Here is a 20,964-nt window from a genome sequence, read left to right on the forward strand (position 1 = left end):
TATACATAAGATTAAGACCTTAACACCTGGGCAACCTGGGTGGCTCAGAGGTTTGGCACCACCTTCAGCCTAGGTCGTGATCCTGGAGTTCTGGTATCCAGTCCCATGTCGGGCTCCCTTCATGGAGCCTGCTTCTCCCTCTGCCTGTGTCTCTGCCTCCTCTCTCTCTCTCTCTCTCTGTGTGTGTCTCTCATGAACGAATAAGTAAATTTTTTTAAAAAAGACCTTAAGACCTCTTTCCCTTCTCTGCAACTTTTCCCCACTTAACAATAAAATTTTGAAAAGAATGGCTATGGAATAAAACATGTCTGGCTTTGAATTTAATCTCTGCTTACTTCCTTTTGAATGAAATTGAGCAAAACATCTAAGCTCCTGAACCTCAGCTTATCTATAAAATATGGGATAAGACTGGTACCTACTTGAAAGCAGTATTGTATGAATTACATAGCCAATGGATTTAAAGAATTTGGCCAGGCTATGACATAATAGTTATTGCTCAATAGTTTGTAAGTGATGGGATTATCCTTACCTCAGCCTGATTCCTTCATCTTTAGCTTTCATAGGTCTGGAGAGCTAGAGGCTCTGTGGAACTCATGCGTGGATAGCTGGCTTGTTTGGCTATCTTCTGTTACAGAAGACCCAGGATTGACCTGTGCCTAAGGTACCTGTTCGCATAAGAGCAAGAAAGATTGGTGAGGGAAAGTTGGAGGTTCTAAAGAGCAATGTCACCAATTAACTAGAAAAGCTGGTTAGAGTAGATTAAGTTAAGGAGTCCAGAAACTGTAGGCATGCATTTGAGTGACTATTTACACATCCCAGCTCCCAAAAACTCATAGAAATAACACCCGGTAACTGCAGGTAGGTTATTTCCAGAATCATTACTTTTACTACAAAAATGTTCCTCTAAAATAAATAAATTAGTTTTAGACCTCAAATAAGCCATAGTAGTGGTCATAATATTTCAAGGACAAGAAAAAATTACCTACTTGGGTCTCTAAAGGCGAGAAAATGTTCATCCTGTAACACTTTTATGCCAAGGCATACCATACAAATGGCCAGGATTGATGATACAGTGAAACTCATTCACACTTAAGTATATATAATAAATCAGCAGACATAATGAGTTAACTCAAGCCATTTCTCACTTTCCCTAGGGATAAAGGACTAGAAAGGAGAGTGGCCATATAGATGTCCTGACTTGGGTATGAAGGGTAGATATCATCAAAGAGAGAAGGGAACAGGTGCAAAAACAGAATTTGGTACTTTGAAAAGTGACTTTGAAGATGTCCAGACTTCCCAGGCTGTGCTTCTTATCTTCAAGACAAATAAAATTAAGAGTTATGTTTTCCTGTCCATGATGTAGTTTAGGAAAACATTGTTTATTATTATGCTATAGTGGAGAAATGATATATAGAGAGTTAGATGTGGTAATGATAGTGATAATATTTATCTGGATTTTACAACGCTCTAGGTACAGGGAAATTCTGACTCATGATTAGCAGAAATAAATAACAGACAACGCAAGCTTTTATAATTTTACTTGTTTTCCCACAAGTCAGTAAAACACAATAAAACAAAGTGCATTTTAATTATCAAGACATGATAGACTGTAACTAAATTCTGTATTAAAAAGTTGCTGGTTATAAATCAATATAATTGAAACCATACGTGTGCTAATTCCTAATTGATGATTGAATGCATTTGTTGTCAGAGAACCCAAGTGGAATAATTATATCCTGTCACTCCTGCTCTCAGGAAATTGAGGGCCCATATCAAGGGAGAAAGCTCTAATTCAGGGATTTCATAAGTTTCACGATCAAATTTCTGAGAGCACAATTGGGAACATATCCTAGATGCATATGGATTTTCTTATTATTCTAACCGAAAAGTAACAACCCATATTTAGTCAACTGGAGCCAGATCATTTCATTGGAAATACAGCCTTCATTATATCAAATTGTTCTGGCTTAGATGGTCTTAAAATGTTAGATATTTTTTATTTGATGAGATAACGTTAATTAAATATAAACAAAGTTATTTTAGGAATAAGAAACTTCAAATATATTTATGTATCAAATCTAGAATAATAGATATGGCATCTATGCTCTGTCTACTAAATGCCATTTATAAGAACATTCTTCAGTTATGGTTTTGGTATAAAGATATGCTTGTGTAGAAAAGTACTGGGCCAGGAAATCTAATTAAAATTATTACTAAAATCATAAATGATCTACATACATCCATTAATTCATTACTTCATTTAAAAATAATTAGTGGCTATATTCCAGGCCTATTTTAGGTAGCAGTGATACAAAGTTACATATAATATGGGATACATTTTTTTAAAAGATCTATCTATTTATTTTAGAGAGAGAGAGCGAGCCACAAGCTGGGGGAGGGGCAGAGGGATAGGGAGACAATCTCAAGCAGGTGAGGAGCCGATGCAGGGAGCTCCATCTCACCACCCTTAGATCATGACCTTAGCTGAAATCAAGAATTGGCTGCCTACCTGACTAAGCCACCCAGGTGCTCCTGGAATCCATTTTTAAGGAGCTCATAGTCTACGTGGTGAAAACAGATGGGCAAATACTCCCTATGAAATATGATAAACACATCAGGATATGTATGTGTAAGGTATAATAATGATAAGAAGAGTTAGTAATGAATTATTCAGAAGGGAGGTTGGGCAGGTGAGGGAAACTTCAGGAGACATAGTGGTGTAAACATTTCAGGCATACAAAGTACCTAATGGAGAACCTAACACCTCTGCATTTAGTGCATCCCAGTGAAATACAGCAGCAACCAATAATTCATAACAACAAAATACAATGGTAGAGTGAAAAGGAAATACTAAGAGACATGCATCTAGAGAATAAGCAGTGTGTGTACCAGAGCATACCAGAAAATGCAATGCAAATTTGGAAGCGGGGAGCCTTTGAAATCATTTAAACAGCAAGTAATATAATTATATTTAAGAAATGTATTAATTTTTAAATTATTTTTTAGAGACTACGATGAAAGCAGATATTGACATTCTCTTTTCTTCAGGGATTGTACAGGCTGGCAATGACTAGTTAGTGATCAATAGCTAGGAGTTCGGTCCTTTATGATCTATAGTTTATGTTATTCAAGGTGGCACAAGATAGGTAAAACTGGTGAGCTTTTGAATATTCATATTTTACAAGGAAAATATTTAAGGGAGCACCATTTTGTTATTAAGCCTGTAAACTTTGCAATCCTTCTAGAAAATGCGCAAATATCTCCTTATACCTCTATCTCAATTTTGACCCTAATAGCTATAGGCCTATTCTTTCACAACCAAAATTCTCAGTCCCAGCTAAAATCCTGACTCTAAGATTTCACTCTCCATTTACTACTTAATGTTTAGGAATCTGACTTACATCCCCACAATCCATTAAAATCATTCTTGCTAAGGGCACCTTGCTCTACACAATTGATAAACAATTTTTTATTCCTTCTCTCACTGAGACTCTTTAAAGCTTTGAAAATCCCAAATTCTACTTTGGTACTGGTGTCATTACTCTCTCCTGTTTCCTCTCCTGTCACTCTAGCTCTCATTCTTCTTGCTAAATTCTCTTCTTGCATCCAACCATTTCTTAAATACTGGTTTTCTTTAGGATATGTTATTTAACCTTTCTCTAAGATCCATATTCCTTTTAAAAAATATCTGTTTATTTCAGAGAGAGCGAGGGAGAGAGAAAGAGAGCATGTGAGCGAGCATGAGGGGAGGGTCAAAGGGAGAGGGAGAGAGAAAGAATCTCCCCACTGGCCATAGAGCCCAACATGGGGCTTGTTTCTAGGACCCTGAGATCATGACTTGAGCTGAAATCAAGGGCCTGGTGCTCAATGAGCCACCCAGGCCCCCTTAAGATCCGTATTCTTATAGTCAATATTTTGCTAGATGTCAAACTTTTTCCTGAAATCCTCCTATAGAACTGATAACAGAAATGTGCCTTTATCACAGCAGTTGGAACACCTGACAAAAACTCACCTGTTTATACTTACCTCTTTAGACCATAATAAGAAAATTTTAAGGGCAGAGATCCTCTTAATCTGTTTATTCCTTTCACTTTACCCAAAGTGCCTGCTATAGAGCCAGTATTTATTATATACCAGGCTTTATACCAAGTGTTTTTTTTTTACATGATCCCATTACCTCTACTAAAACATAGATACATTCCTGTTTTACATATGAGGAAACTTCCATTTAGGAGTTAGTTAAAAAAAAAAAAGGAGTCAGCTAAAATTTTCAAGATCATATAGCTACTAAGTAGCAAAACAATGCTAGCATAAAGTGATTCTAAAATCCATTGCTAAAGTCTTTATATATATATTATCAGTCATTAAACCAAAGGTAGCAAATTGGTAGCATATTTTGCACCTGTTTTAATTGACCAGTGGGGGCCACTGAGAGTGCTGTATAGAGGATTTTGAGGTTGAATCTGTTCTCATTGGGGAAGAGTCCTATAGCTGCTTAACAGTGTCCATGAAGAATATCCACTAGGTAATGGTAGTATTGTTTGCAATCATTACATTTCTATACAGCTTTCCTCCTAAGGAAGGATTGATGATTGGATAATAAATACATTTTGTGGTTTTTGAACTAGAGGGTCTTAAAATATTTTGTAGTGGGCCTCCAAATAGGATAGTATGATTTCCTAGGATTTATGGTACTTCTAGTTGGCAGAGAAAAATACATTTAAAATTGCCACTTTTCTTACTGATTCTTTCCTCTTCCTCCCTTCTCTTCTCTTCCACTCTCTTCCTTCATCTCCTCTCTCACATTTTATGGCCTCTGATGCAACTTTAAGTCTCCTGAGGATAGGCAGGAGGATAGGTGTTTTATCAGTTATTGTATTCTCCATAGTACCTTGCATATAGTTGGTATTGAATAAATATTTGTTGAATAATTACTTAAAAGTCATCTTTTAGATGCATGGTCTCCTAATAAGCTTTCTTTTCCAGCCCAATTGGTGAAAATAAATTAATATGTTGATTGGGTAGTTTTATTGCTAATAATTATGATTAAAGCAAATTAAAAGGACTACTTTCAGTTAATCACTTTTTTCATTACCTAATTTACCCCTCTGACCCTGCTTGAAAATAATGTCTTTATCCTGAAGTCTTAATGAAGTTATTCATACTGAATACCCAATTAGATTATACTTTATGTAATAAATCTCCTGTCCTGCATTCAGCTTAGAGAAGCAGATTCCTGGGCTACTAAAAGAATTAAACTTTTACCTGAGAATGTTTCTTACTTATGGAAATAGCCTCATCTATCTAGATTTTTGTTATGTTATACCAAAACTCTCTACATTGTTGTAGTTTATAATATATACATAAATCTTAGACCAACACTTTAAGGCAATAACTCCAAAAGATCAGAAAATAATAATTATGATTAAAAACTTTAGTTGATTCCCATGCTAGAGGAATATACCTTAGAATATGTAAAGTTAACAGATAATCTGGAACACAATTTGGTTCCAAAATTCCACTTGTATTTAGAGTTATAATCTTTTTTTTATTAGTCATAGTTTCTATACTGGAGAAAGTATTACTAATTAGAGTATCAAAGACGGTTATAAAAAATGAAGAAATAAACTATGAACTATAAAAGATTTGACTCTCTAGCTTAGGTAGGGTTTAAAGATGATTTTTAGTCAAAATAAATAAATATAGCTCAGAAATCATATTATATAGAACGCTGACATCAATTCTCACCTATATACGTGGCAAACACTACTATTCAATCATGCTATTCTTTCACTCTAAGTGGGGATTTATACTTAAAAGACCATTGCTATTCCTTATCAGTCTGAATTGGAATAAGTAATGAAGCCTAGTTACTCTTTGTAAAAGAGATTTCTGTCTTTTCAAATGACACCAGTAAACCTTAAAAATCAAGGAAAGTGGCAAAAGGCTTACAGTCAAATCTAGATATAGTTCAGTCTCAATAAAATCTTTCATATCTCCATGTTCATCTTTCTTTTCCTTTTACTGAATTCTTTGTGTACCTTTCCCAGATGTGGTGATATGAGCTGCACTGGTAAACCTGGTTCATAAAAGAAATCAATGATGCTCTTTCCCCACATAAATCATGCTGCCCTATGCCACTAAGATGGCAAGACAGTGAGACTCATAGGCTATATCTCTATCTATAGCTCTATCTCTGTCTCTCTTTATATCTTTGAGATGATTTACCCCAAAAGCTCATTTTACCATATGATAAAACTGAGTCTATAAATTTCAGCTTTTTGATATTGCTGTTAAGTGGTAGAGATGAAAATAAGGTGCAAGTCTTTTGGTCTCAGGAATTAACAAGGCTTGGATCTGTTGAAGGTTTTGTCTCAAAGAACCACCCTTTGGTTCATCAGCTCATCTGATCACAGAACTTATTGAGGAGAGAAAGAGATCTTTGTTCTTTTTAGAAAGATTTTTTCTACAATCCAGGCTTGAAATTTCATTTTCTCTTGACAGCTCAATGCAATCTTACTTTTTAAAATTTAATTCTTTGTCATCCAAGTCATACTGGGATGAAAATAGAGCTTTTTCTTGACCCTGGCCCCAGATCTCTGATCCTATTTTATTGTTTGCTCAGTTGACCAGGTTGTTATACATCCCCCCTTGCACTGTGGTGTATTTCCTAATTAGTCTCTGCACCTGGTCTTTGCTTAGTCTTTTCATTCATAAACCTTTATTTGACTAATTTTAAACACAAATGTCATTGAAGCTATTTCCCATTCTTACTAGAAAAAAAGTCAAATTTTCTCCATTTAGTTATCCTAGTCCTCTATAATCTGACTTTGTCCTCCTCTTTCCTCCTCCTTAACTTAAGATATTTCCTACTCTAGACTAATTTTCTCAATTCTTTCCAGAAGGCACCACATTTATTATCAAGTTTTTACTGTCTACTCAGAATGTTTCCTGCATTTTTTCTGTTCCACTCTTTCTTGAGGTAACTCTTTAAAACTCCATGGAGCCTTCATCCAAGGACAATATTCCTCATTCTCTGAAACCTACGAAAAGGTGTGTGTGTGTGTGTGTGTGTGTCTGCACATGGGTGTTTCTTTTTATTAATTATAATATATTAATTTTCTTCATTATAAAGAACAATGTTAGAGTGTGGGCTTTGGAAATATACATACGTGGATTTGAATCCTGGCTCCAATGCTTACCATCCATGTAAACTTGTACTCTGATGCAATCTCTTCACTTATGAATTGGGGAGCACGGCAATTACTTATGGCATTTGTTTTCAGAATTAAATGAAGTTAGTATCAAGTCTTTACCACAGTGTTGGCCAGAGGAGAGGTTGGTGTCAAGTATCAATCCCAGTGTTGGCCAGAGGAAGTCCGGAGGAGCCTGCATAAATGATGGCTGCCCATTCTCTCCATATGTATTGTTACTCAGTTAAATTACTGCTATGTGTATATCATGTGTCTATAACTAGTTTGTTATTACTTCAAGGATAGGGATCCTAGCTTTTGTGTATCTGCTCAGATCTATGGTTTTTGAAAGTGGAAAGAATATTAAAACTATTTTCAGATGGTTTAATACTGTCTCCTATGGATGTAAGTAAATAGCTTGCCTTTTTAGTCTATTTCTTCATCTGTTAAATGGGAACAATAACATCTTGTGGGCTATATTAAAATAATAAAGGAATACTGTATTCACAAACAGGCTTTAAAATTATATATCCTAAATGCAATGTATAGGATTACTGTGATTGTTAATCATCAATATTTTAGTAATTAATAGAAAATAAATATTTTAAGAATATTGAATAAAGGGAAGGAACTCAATGTTCAAGATTGCATTACTACTTTAGGAGTCAAACAAATGATATACCAGAAAAATATCAGGGCCTGTTTTTAGTTAGCTGAGATTCACTTAACATTGTAGCCATATGCAAATAATTCATAAATGTAGTAATCTCAAAGACTGTTAGTAACTGATTTGATGCCACAAAGCAATGTGCATATATATCATACCTGTATATGGAGCACATAGTGGAGCAATTCTCTACAGAACTTCTTCCTTTAACTCCAGTGTAATGATTGATGCCCTTCTTTTAGGATGATCCTTTACTGCTATAAGTGTGTTAAGAAGTTTTTCAGAAATGATGAATGCCACACTTTAAGCATTTTGTACAGAGCTTTTCTGATGAATCCTTTTTTTTAATTTTAATTTTTATTTATTTATGATAGTCACAGAGAGAGAGAGAGAGAGAGAGAGAGAGAGAGAAAGGCAGAGACACAGGCAGAGGGAGAAGCAGGCTCCATGCACTGGGAGCCCGACGTGGGACTCGATCTCGGGTCTCCAGGATCGCACCCTGGGCCAAAGGCAGGCGCCAAACTGCTGCGCCACCCAGGGATCCCTTTTCTGATGAATCTTGAACCCAGTGATGGCTACTTATATAATAAAAATAGAAGAACCATAAAGAATATTAAATATGGCCCAGGCCAATAGTCTGGTTCATGTTGTAATTCTGAAGGTGGGGCAGGCTAAAATTTTAGCACTTTTTAATAGTACAATAACACTTAAGACAATCAAAAAGAAAATGGTATGGAGGTTCTGCGTTGTCACAAGCATCTGTTGTGCTCCTACTTAGATATCACCAGGTGTAGGAATTCAGTGGCAAGTACCACAGATTTCTTAGCCTCATAGAAATATTATCCTAGGTAGGGAAGTGCAAAAGAAACAACTGAATCAACAAATATATAATACTATGTTAAGTGGTCTGAAAGAAAGTAAGGCAAGGGAAGAAGATCAAGAATGCTGGAAGCAAGAGTTTTGGCTCTTTCAGCTTGGGCTCTCAGCCTCTCAGAGACGGTGTCATTTGAAAATCACTGCTACTGAAGTGAGGGAGCTAGCCATGCAAGACCTGGGAAAAGAGCTCTGAAGGGGAAGCATTCAGAAATTTTAGTCTTGAAGTGAGAGGTTTTTTTTTTTTTTTGAATATGTAATACTCATTAAATACTCTCTCCCCCAAAAAAGCATTCTGTATCTCTTTCCTACCCGAGCCTGACTGCTTCACCAAAAGAGTGGTGATAAAAGATCTGATTCAGAATTTATTTTGATAGGCCAAAAGTCAGGTAGGTTGTATCTGGGATGTGAGAGAAAGAGAGAAGCTAAGGATTACTAGTGGGTTTTCAGTCCTAGCAACTGAGTGAATGACAACATCATTTGCTGGATATTGAAACTAAGTAGGGAGGTTCCTGTTAAGTTTAAGATGTTCCTTAAATCCAAATGGAGATGGGGAGCATGCAGTGAAGCATAGGAGTCTGGGTTCATTAATGATTTTTGGAGCCTTTTAAATCTCTAATCTTTTAAAAATAAATAAACTTAATACAGAGACTTTCACCACTGCAATCTGATTTTCAGGAAGATTTTTCTGGATGATGCCTTCTGCCAATTTAGCAACAAGAAGAAAAACAGAGAGTGAATTATTGAAGACAATAGCTATAAAGAATTGTACCTAAAAGAAGCATGCCTGGAAATATATTCAAAGCTTGTAGCAAATATCTTTTAGAAATTACTCTAGTGAAGTGGATCCAATCTTGCATTTATGTTGTACTTGCCTTTACAAGTAAACCACAGGATATCCCGTTAGATTTTAAACTACCTCACCTTCCCTAATTTCTTGAATTTTTGTAATTCAATAACTAGTGCTCAAGAAGAAATAGAATTACCAGTATATCAGTCAAGGTTCAGTTGAAGACAATAAAAACCACTTTACTTAGTTTAAGCAAAAAGAGATTTAATATAGGGAACTGGATGCGTACACAATTATTGAAAGGGCTGGAGATACAGGCTCTAGGCTAAGCTTGCAGGAATTATTCCCACAAGAGCACTGCAATAAAAAGCAAATGTAGAATACCTCCTATGGTATAATATATATAATCATGCATATTCTGAATAAAATACTTGTTGGAATCCCTCAAACTCACAGCCTGCCTCCTCACTGAGCACTGGGTTCCTGATCCATGGCTCTGTGTAGTTTATTTTTTTCTTCTGGTAGGCATGAACTGGACCTAATTCCAACTCACTTGTTTGCCTCTCTTAAGGTACATTTGGCAATAACCGTTGGTAAAACAAAATTAAGACATTGACATTTGTAGAGTCATTTATATTGAAGAATCTTAGCAATGAGGATAGGAAGAAAATGTAATTCTTCAGGCAGAGGAAAGAAGAAAAATTTAAAAATGAATAAATGTTACTTTTAGAAAAATATACTCTTGGTGTTTGGTTTGTAACAGCAGACGCCAGCCATAAAGGAAGATTTTTTTAAAAAAATTATATTGCTAAAAAAAAAAAAGAAAAAAAAATAAATAAAAATTATATTGCTAATTAGTCCAGAATAGTCTTAGAAGCTTGCCTTCAGCCTGACTGCTGCAGTGACTACTTGGAATGCTGAACAGAATTTTCATGGTTTACCCATTCCAGAGTAAAGATGTGTCCTCAGGAGCATGAGATAATACTCCAGTTTCAACAATTCCTAATTTAAAATTTGGACTAACTATTTTTTATATTTCCACTGCTGTAAAGAAGATAAATCAGTAGGGGTATTGATAAATTTGTTAGACTTCAATATCCTTTGAATTTTTAGCATTACTCAGACTCTGGAACTGTTAATCTAACACACACATGCACACACACACACACGAATGCACGCTGACAGTTGATAAGTGAACCTAATATTCCTGGAGTCAAATTTTGACTCATTGCTGCAGAAAAGGGTCTTAGTATTACACAGATATTGGCTTTCTGCTATTTATATTCACTAAGAAATAAAACTAAAGCATAGCAGATGTATTAGAGACTGAAATAGATGATAGTGTGCATCAAACTATGGGGAGTATTATCAATACGGTATTAATCTTATTTAGTTATTTGTACCGGCAGGTTCTGTCATCAGTTGGAAGATTCTTAATCCAGCTATTAATATTGCCTTCATGATTTCATATAGCTACCTGGAAGCTCTGAAAGCCTGGACTAAGAAATCTGAATAATGTCAAGGTACTGTGGCAGCTAATTCAATTCCAGAAGTCCTTAAGTGTTCATTAATGCTTTAGCCAGAAACTAGAAGGTTACATGTATCACTTAATATGGAAAAGAAATTTCCCACTCTGTGGAGCTGTAGCATGGATAAAACCAAATTGTTTCAAAGGACAAAAAAGAGATTCTAGATGAGTTATAGTGAGCAAAATTCTCTCTCTCTTTAACTTAAAGGAGAAAGTGTGATAATGGGCTCAGAATGAGTGGATTAACACATTTAATCTCCTGGACAAAAATCACAGTTTTATTTCTATTCTCTTGTTCTAGATCAGAAATAAACTTGCCATTTACCCATGGATATGGATGAGAAAGAACTTCGTGGCTGGGAAATCCTAGTTGTGAGTTTTTTTTTTTTTAAATATTTCTCATGCTAACATGAGAGGGATTTAAAGTTTATGTTAAGACGAATTTCCTGACTGCACAAGGATAATAGAGGAATCGTTCACTATCTATGGTGTTTCTAATTGAAGGTTAGATCTTCAGGGTGAATTCTATTATCCCAGGGTGGGTTTTTCCATCCTAAATCAGAGAACAGATCATTATGAACTCTTTTTGTTTGAAATTTAACCTGTGATTTTTATTATCTTAATCCCATCTAAAAATTGTAATTAAATAGTCACCAAGCTATCTTCTTTTCCTGAGGACAATGACATAATTTCAGGGCAAGTATTTCAATTTAAAACTATTAATTGATTTGTTATAAACGAATATACCCTTTATTTTCCTTAACACACCTCCAAGTGCATAACACAAAAAATTAAACTAGAATGAGTTTGTTAAATTGTGGGAAAATAATCTGAAATGGTCTGGACCCCTCCCTTCTCTTATCCCTCTGGAAATTATTTGTTACAGAGCAACACAAATGATCTTATAACAACATAACCACTATCAAATCAGTTTTCACTTAAAACCCTTCAAAAGTTTCTCATTCAATTTCCTAACCTGGTACTCAAGGTAGGTAGTACTTTTGATCTATCTCAGCTTAGCTTTTCAGCTCTCTCAGCGGTGTTTCATTTGTTCAACATTCTCTAATAACACTGTCTTTCTTCTAGCCTTAGAATATGTGACTCTCTGCCCCAGGACCTTTGCACAAGCCATCCCAGCTACTTTTTTCCCACTCCTTATATGCTTAGGTCGTTATCATCCTTCAGGTCTCAAATGAAATATTACCTCCTTTAGTGAGATCCACCTGTCTTAGCCTCTTTTTGTTGTTGTTGTTTACTCTATGCCATTATCACAACTAAGTGTTTTTATTTAATTGTCTGATGATTTTTAAATTATCTGTTGCTACTCTTCCATAAAGTAAAAGCATCAAGAATTCAGGAAGAAAACTGCGAATCTTGTTCACTGAGAACAGTGCCTGGTACACAATAGTCACAAACAAACAAACAAACAAACAAACAAAACCAAACCCAAAACCAAAACAAACAAACAAACAAAAAAAAACCTGGGTTTGCTCTATTCAGTTTTATACTTGTTATTGCTACTTTCCATCATTATAAGAAACTCTTCCTGCAGGCCTCCAGTTAGGAAACTTTGGTAGTGCTATGGTTGGTCAGCTATAGTAAAGGAAATGACAAGATATCTGAAGAGTTTCAAGCATGGATTTATACCCAGATTCCAGGGATTGGTATATGAGCTGCCAAAGCAAGCACCACAGAGATTGGTTAGTAGAACATGTTTAACTGCAGAGGGCAGTGCTGTCTAACGTGCTGCGCCCCAGTCGTCCAACTCTAAACTAACGCTGTTTATTTCACATTCAGTGTCCTTTGATGGATGCTCTAAGATTCTTTCATTACTGTTTTAGCGATGTGTTATGCAATTACACTTTAGAAATGACATTTATTATGAGAAATATCAGAGTTTTAGCCATGGATGCGTCGGAGTGTTTTTTAAATTAACTGAATAGCCCTTTGGAAATGATTTTTTTGAAGAATTGTAGATACTTTCATTTGGTTCTAACTTCTGACTTTCCTTCCTTTAATCTCTTCTTTAAAAAATGCTTTTGGGATTTAATCAGATTTAGCAGTAAGTAATCCAACTTCCAAGCAGCCCCACTAATTTGTAGAAGGTTAAACTAGATTTCAAGTCTAAAAGGAGCTGTTTCTCATGCCCTTGCCTACAACTTTTCTGGCCTCTTGTCCTTCTCATCCCATCCACGTTGTGCACTTTGTCAGATTAATCTCCAAAGCATATCTCTGACCCTGTCACTCTTTTCTGAACAACATTTAAAGGTGCCTGCTTGCTTAGTTAGTGTTACTTAGTCTTTAAGATTTCCACATGCTGCCCGAAATCACCTCTCCGATCATATTCTAGCTATTTGAATATGCTTTTGAATAGCTTCCCTAGCTATTTGAAAAGTTCTTTTCAGACCCACCCAGCACCGCCCTCCCCTATGTGTTTGTTCCTGCTCTTAGCAGCAGCCAAATCTGCATCCGACGGATCCTCTAAAATTCTGGCGGAGAACTGAAAAGGCTGGGTTTCTGCCATTTCTTGGGTCTCCGATTTACTCTATGAATATTGGGAAAATCTACTTACTTTCATGACCTATACTATTGAATAAAGCCCCTGCTGTGAGGAAAGAGGGCTCCTTCTTAGGGTGCTGATCAGGAAAAGTTCTGAGATGCTGAATGTGGGGGAGGTTAGGATTAGCTGTTAGGAAAGTAGCTTGCCTTTGGTACCCTTTTCAATATTTGACCCTCATTATTTATCACTCTTTTCTATTTCTCCCACGACCTTGAAAAGTACATGTATGTATGTATGCATGTATGTGCATGTGTATATCCCTATCTACCCATAAATGTCATGAAGCTTTGTAGGTCAGTCACATTTATTCATGTGAGATACTCAGGGGATATTATGTTACCGTTTAGGAGGTATTTGTAACACAGCTCCAGTGAAACTGGGAAAAGCAAACATTTTATTTACCAATAACAGAACATAGACTATTAATTAGGGATCGAAAAGATTTTTTTCTTTCTCTCAACCCTTTTCTTTCATCCTCCTTCATTTAGATGGAAAAAACTTTTCTTTACTGATGACTCACACCATTAAGCAGTCACATATATGTAAGGAAGCACAGAGTAGTACAGAAGTAATATACTGGAAGTATATTATTTTTGTATATTATCTATGTATTTATGTATGTACAATCTATCTATATACTAGAAAGGCAATACATTTGTATGACTAAAAAATTAATAAAATGTATAGAGAAAAATCTTCTATGAACTCTATCTCCCTACTTTTCCCTCACTACAAATAGGTAACCATAGTTATTGCTTTCTTCTTTACTCTTCCAAAGGACTTTATACATATACAAGTAAATATACATATATTTGTATTTTTTCCTCTTTTTATATACATGGTACTATACTTGCATTTTTCATTTAACAGTCTATCTTGGATATCTTTTCATACCAATATGAAAAGCTTTCTCATTTTTTATAGCTGAGTAGTAATCCATAAAATGGATATAACAGAATTTATTTAATAAGTTCCTATTTATGAGCACTTAGGTGCTTTCAGTCTTTTACTGGAAGTAACGAGCAATGCTGCAATGAAAAACAATTTTCAAAAATTACTTAATACGTCTGCAGCTATATCTGTAGACCAAATTTTCACTCCAGACTATTGTGCTAGTTTTCTCTCACTGCTGTAACAAATTACTACATATTTATCATCTTAAAACCAATTACATCTGCAAATTCCTTTTGGCTTGTAATATAACATTTATAGATTCAGCAGATTAGGGCATGGACTTCACTGAGCAGCTATTTACCTACCACATTAGCTTAGCCCTTAGTGTGTATAGTGTTGGATAGATTTTTAGATTTGTCTGCCAATGTTTTTCTGTTTTTTTTTTTAATAGTCAAATTTATTACTCTTTACTTTTGGGTTAGTGGATTTTTGAGTTACTGTTAGACTCAACCCTTATTTTGCCATGATTTATTCCAGAATATTAATTGTCTCATTTTCATATTTAAGATTTTATTTGAAATATTCTTTTTTTTAAATTTTTTTTAATTCATTTATGATAGTCACAGAGAGAGAGAGAGAGAAAGGCAGAGACACATGCAGAGGGAGAAGCAGGCTCCATGCACCGGGAGCCCGATGTGGGACTCGATCCGGGGTCTCCAGGATCATGCCCTGGCCAAAGGCAGGCGCCAAACCGCTGCGCCACCCAGGGATCCCCATATTTAAGATTTTAATCCACTTAGAAGTTACTTTACCATAAAATGTGATACCAATCCACCTTTTCTTTATCCAGGTGGCTAGTTAACTGTCTCTATGTAGCATTTTCTAATTTAGAGACTGTCATGGCATCCATGAGTGTTTAATGAACCCCTAAGATCTTAGAAAACTTTTCCATGTATATGCATTTTATTCAAAAGGATGAGAGACTTAGAAAATAATTTTCTCACTACAGAAAGAATACCTAGGACAGATTTAGGAACCTAGGTTCCTGATTTTTGCATAGTGTGAACTGGATCTCTAAGACTGAGAATTCTCACCTTTAAAATGAGAGAGGTGTGATTATATGATTCCTAAAATTCTTTTCAGTTTCAGAAATATGTACTTCTCCAAACTTCATTAAATTTATTTTATTTTATTTTTTAAAAATTTTTACTTATTTATGATAGTCACACACACACAGAGAGAGAGAGAGAGAGAGAGAGGCAGAGACACAGGCAGAGGGAGAAGCAGGCTCCATGCACAGGGAGCCCGACGTGGGATTCGATCCCGGGTCTCCAGGATCGCGCCCTGGGCCAAAGGCAGGCGCTAAACCGCTGCGCCACCCAGGGATCCCTAAATTGATTTTAATATTACTTAGAGCTTTAGGAGAACTATTTCCTCATACCAAATGAATCTAATGGAGAAATGGTATAAAAGATTATGCGTATGGGATACCTGGGTGGCTCAGCGGTTGAGGGTCTGCCTTCCAGCTCAGGTCGTAATCCTGGAGTTCTGGGATTGAGTCCCACATCGGGCTCCCTGCATGGAGCCTGCTTCTCCCTCTGCCTGTGTCTCTAATGAATAAATAAATAAAATCTTTTTAAAAAAGATTATGCATATTGGAAAGATTAGAGGGGTGTCTAGCTACCAACAAATTTTTTACTGTATTAGATTTAATATTTGAAACATTCAGTTTTAGCCAAAATTTCTACACATAGCAAATTGCAGTCTTATAGTTGCTACTGAATTGGCAAAACATACACACACAAAATCCAACCAAAAACCTGCCATGGGTTTATTATTTTTACTTTTGTGAGGCATTTTTAATATGTTTACCATCTATATTATGAAGTTATCATGGGCAGCACTTTCAATTGTTTAAGTTGCATCTTGTTCTTTCCTAAGGAAAAGAAGTATACTGAGAGTAGTTGGCAGCCTGACAAAAGCAGGTCACTTTAACAGTTAACCTATTTCAGATTATCCTCATGGTAGCAAAAGAGATTAAATTCAAGCCATTTGGATAAAACTGGGATATGTTCTATATCCTAAGGATTCTGTCTATTTAATTTTAACAGCTTGAGGGAGGTGATTTGATAGAGTATTTTTACCTTTCTTGTCTTCATATAGTGTTGGATTGAAGGGCAACTCAGAAAAGAATAAAAGTTAATGAAGTTTCTGATCTTTACTATAGTAGTCTATTTAGTGCATTATTAAGACTAACAGTGGCTTCAAAATATGCCAGGTCATATTGCTTATAAACCACCTAAACATTTATTTAAGCCATGAATAGAAAAGTCTATGTTATCAACTAAGAGAAACAATACTATAATATAAATCTAAAAATACTTTTATAGCAACTATTTCTTTTATTTTCTGTAATTTTTACATTAATGTAATGTATCATTGTCATGAATGAATTGGTTATGGGTGCTCCTAAGTTTGTGGAAACCTATAATGGAAAAGGGAAATTGTAAATTAAAAAAATTACTTTCACAATTATTTTAATATGGCTACTAACAAAGAGGGAGTAGAAAAGCATAACTGAGACATAAAGAATGTACTCTGGAGAGATTCTGATTCTGGATAAGGCAGAGTAAATATATTCTATCAGGTGTCTCCCACTGGACATAGCTATAAAATCTAGACAGATGCATGATATAGCTATTAGAGGTCTCTGAAGTGTAAAATTGAGATCTTTGTAACATATCATTCAAATGTCCAGAATACAATCCAAAATTACTCATCTTATAAAGAATCAAAAGAATCTCAACTCACATAAGAAAAGACAAAACAGATGCCTTTGTCTAGAAGACACATCTGTTGGAATTACCTGATAAAGAGTTTAAATAAATGCTATATAAAGACTATTAAATAAATTCTTCAACGGAAAATTTTGAAAATAGTGAAATAAATAGAAAGATAGAAATTATCAGCAAATCAACAGAATATATAAAAAAGACAATTTAAGGAATAATATAGTAACAAATAAAAATTATATTTGTTAACACAATGAGGATGACAAGAAAAAACACAATGAACTTGAAAATAGACTACTGTCTTATTTCATTCAGGATTCTATAAAAAATACCATGGACTGGGTGGTAACAGACATTTATTTCTCACAGTTTGGGAGGCCAAAAGGACCAAGATCAAGGTGTTGGCAGATTTTGTTCTTGGTATGGACTCTCTTCCTGGTACCTGCCTGATGAAGAGAGGAACTTTGATGTCTCTTCCTCTTACAATGGTCACTAATTTGGCATGCCTGGGTGGCTCAGCAGTTGAATGTCTGCTTTCAGCTCAGGGCATGATCCCGGTCTGGGATCGAGTTCTGCATTGGTCTCCTTGCAAGGAGCCTGATTCTCCCTCTGCCTATGTCTCTACCTCTCTCTCTCTCTCTGTTTCTCATGAATAAATAAATAAAACCTTTAAAAAATAAAAAATAAGAAAATAAAGGTCATTACTTCTATCATGGGGGCCCACTACACTACCTCATCTAAACCTAATTATCTCCCAAAGGCCCTAATACCACCACATTGGGATTAGGACTTCAACATATGAATTTTGAGGGGATACAAACATTTAGTCCTTAATATAGCATTATATAATCTGAACAATAGAGAAAAAAACTATTGAAAAAATTAGCAAAAACTCAAGAAGAGGTGGGAGTAAATGTTTAATAATAACATCATTAAAAGGAGACATAAGAGGATGTGCAATGCTGAGGAAACATCTGAAGAAATAGTTGCTAAAAACATTCCAGGTTTGGTGAAGGATATAAACCTACATATTTGAGAAGTTTTACACACTTCAAATGGAATGAACTCAAAGAGACTCATGGCCAAGCACATCATAATCAAAATGCTTAAAAGTAAACAAACAAACAAAAATCTAGAAAGCGAGAGAAAAGCAATGTATTATCTGCAGGGAGACAACAGCTTGAATGACTGATGATTTCCCACCTGAAACCATAAAGACCAGGAGGAAGTGCCACAACATTTATGAAGTGTTGAGGGGCACGTAGGTGGCTCAGTTGGTTAAACCTCAACTCTTGATTTTTGCTCAGGTCATGATCTCAGGGTCCTGGGATCAAGCCTGTGTCAGGCTCCCCACTCAATGGGGAGTCTGCTTGTCTCCCTCTCCCTTTGCTCTCCATACTGCCCCCCCCCCCAACTCAGGCTCTCTCTTTCTCTCTCTACCTGAAATAAATAAATCTTTAAAAAGTGTTGGGGATAAAAACCAACTGTCAACCCAGAATTCTATAGTCGGTGAAAATACCAGGAATGACGGTGATGCAAAGACATTTTCAGAAAAAGGAAAACTAAGAGAATTTATTGTTAACTGACCTGCTATTAAGATTTTTCATGTGAAAGGAAGTTCTTAAGACAAAGGGAAAGGATATCAGAAAGGAATTTGGGATATCAGGAATGAAGGAATAGCAAGAGAAATTGGAACTATCTCAGTAAATATAATAAACTATTTCTCCTCCTTTGAGTTCCTTAAAATGTATTTGGTGTTTGGAAGCAAAATTTATAATATCTGATTTTTAATATAAGGAGATGTAATACATAAGACAACTATAAGGAGATATATAATATTTAATATACATTAATATATAATATAAAATATAGAATATATATTAATGCATAATATTGATATATATGAGGAGGCATATATAGTGGTAAGACTTCTACATTGTACTTAAAGTATTAAGATATTGATTCTAAGTAGACTGTGAGATAAAGAAGTCAACAACAGAGAAGGAACAGAGGTCCATAAAACAGTGGCAACAAATTGAAAAATACATAACACATGATAATCAACCTAAATGTAAATATATATAATTACATTAAATAGCACCAATTAAAGGATATAATCAGGTGGGATTAATAATGACTCAACTATATGCTATCTATAAGAAACTAACTTCAAATATAATGATGTAGATAGATTAAAAGTATAACAAAAGACATGCTATGTAAACATTAGTCAAAAGAAAATTGGTGTGGCCATATTAATATCAGCAAAGTAGACTACAGAGCAAAATAAAATCAAGGAGTAACAACAGACATTAAATAATGAAAAAGGACCAATTCACCAAGAGTAAAAATAAATCCTACCCTGTAACTAATACCAGATGTTCAAATACATGAAGTAAAACTGACATAACCAAAAGAAAAACAGACAAAATGTACAATTATTGTTGGAGACTTCAATACTGCACTGTCAGAAATAGATAGTACTAGTATTCAGAATATCATAAAGGATATAGAAGAACTGAGTAATACCACTAAACAACTAGATATATTTACTATATATATAGAACATTCCATTCCCAAACAACAGAATACATATTCTCTCCAAAGGTACATAGGACATTCACCATGATAGAGCATACCCTTGGTCGTAAAATAAACCTTCACATATAAAAAAATAATTAAAATAATCTAAAGTAGATACTCTGATTTATAATGAAATTAAACTAGAAATCAGGAAAAGAAGTAAATAGAAGTAACATAAAAATACCCAACTTATTAGTATTAGAAATAAAAGAGACGATAGAACTACAAACCCTCTAGATGTTAAAAGGATTTATGTGCAGAGTTTTTATAATATTACTATGGTAACTCTCTGCACATGAATGAGTTAATTTCTTGAAAATGACAAACTACCAGAACTCACCCAAGACAAAACACATAAAACCTAAATAGTGAAATGACAACTAAATAAATTGAATCTATATTTTAAAATCTTCCCTATAAGAACACTTCAGGCCCACCTGGTTTTACTGTTGAATTCTACCAAACATCTATAGAAGAAATACCACCATTTCTACAGATAATAGAAGAGAGAACCTTATAAATTCCTAATTTTGCATGTCAAGCATAACTCTGGTATCAAAACTAGACAAAGATATAATGAACAAAACTATTCTTCATGAATATAGCTGCAAAAATCCCCCACAAAATATTATCAAATTGAATCCAACAATAATATATAAAAGAAACAATTCACCAAGCGAGTTTTTTTTTTCTCAGAAAAGCAAAGCTGGTTAAATATTTAGTACTCAATATAATCTCCAAATTAACAATCTAAAGAAGAAAAACCACATGATAATTTTGACAAAATTCAATATTCATTTATGATAAAAACTATCTGTAATCTAGGAAAAGAAGTAGACTTCATTCACCCTATGAAGTGTGTCTACAAAAGTCACAGATGAACTCATATGTAATGGTGGAAACTTTGACTTTTGGACTAAGATTAAGGTAAGGATGTGCACTTTTGGTATTACTAATCAGAATTTTATTAGAAATTCTAGCCAGTGCATGAAGGCAATAAAAGGAATTAAAATTCATATAAATCAGAAAGAAACACAATTATCCTTATTTGCAGATGACATGATTGGCTACATGGAAAATATCA

General features: G+C 34.8%; 1 long non-coding RNA gene across 1 annotated transcript in view; it reads right to left on the bottom strand.

Moving 5' to 3' along the window:
• Positions 1 to 529: 529 nt before the first annotated feature.
• Positions 530 to 20,964, bottom strand: part of LOC144290216 (uncharacterized) — a 225,641-nt gene continuing 205,206 nt past the window's right edge. The window contains exon 4 of the long non-coding RNA XR_013358002.1: positions 530 to 665. This is a non-coding gene — a long non-coding RNA (uncharacterized LOC144290216). The remainder of the gene's footprint in view (positions 666 to 20,964) is intronic.

Source organism: Canis aureus, chromosome 2 (genome assembly GCF_053574225.1).
Source record: "Canis aureus isolate CA01 chromosome 2, VMU_Caureus_v.1.0, whole genome shotgun sequence".
Taxonomy (NCBI): domain Eukaryota; kingdom Metazoa; phylum Chordata; class Mammalia; order Carnivora; family Canidae; genus Canis; species Canis aureus.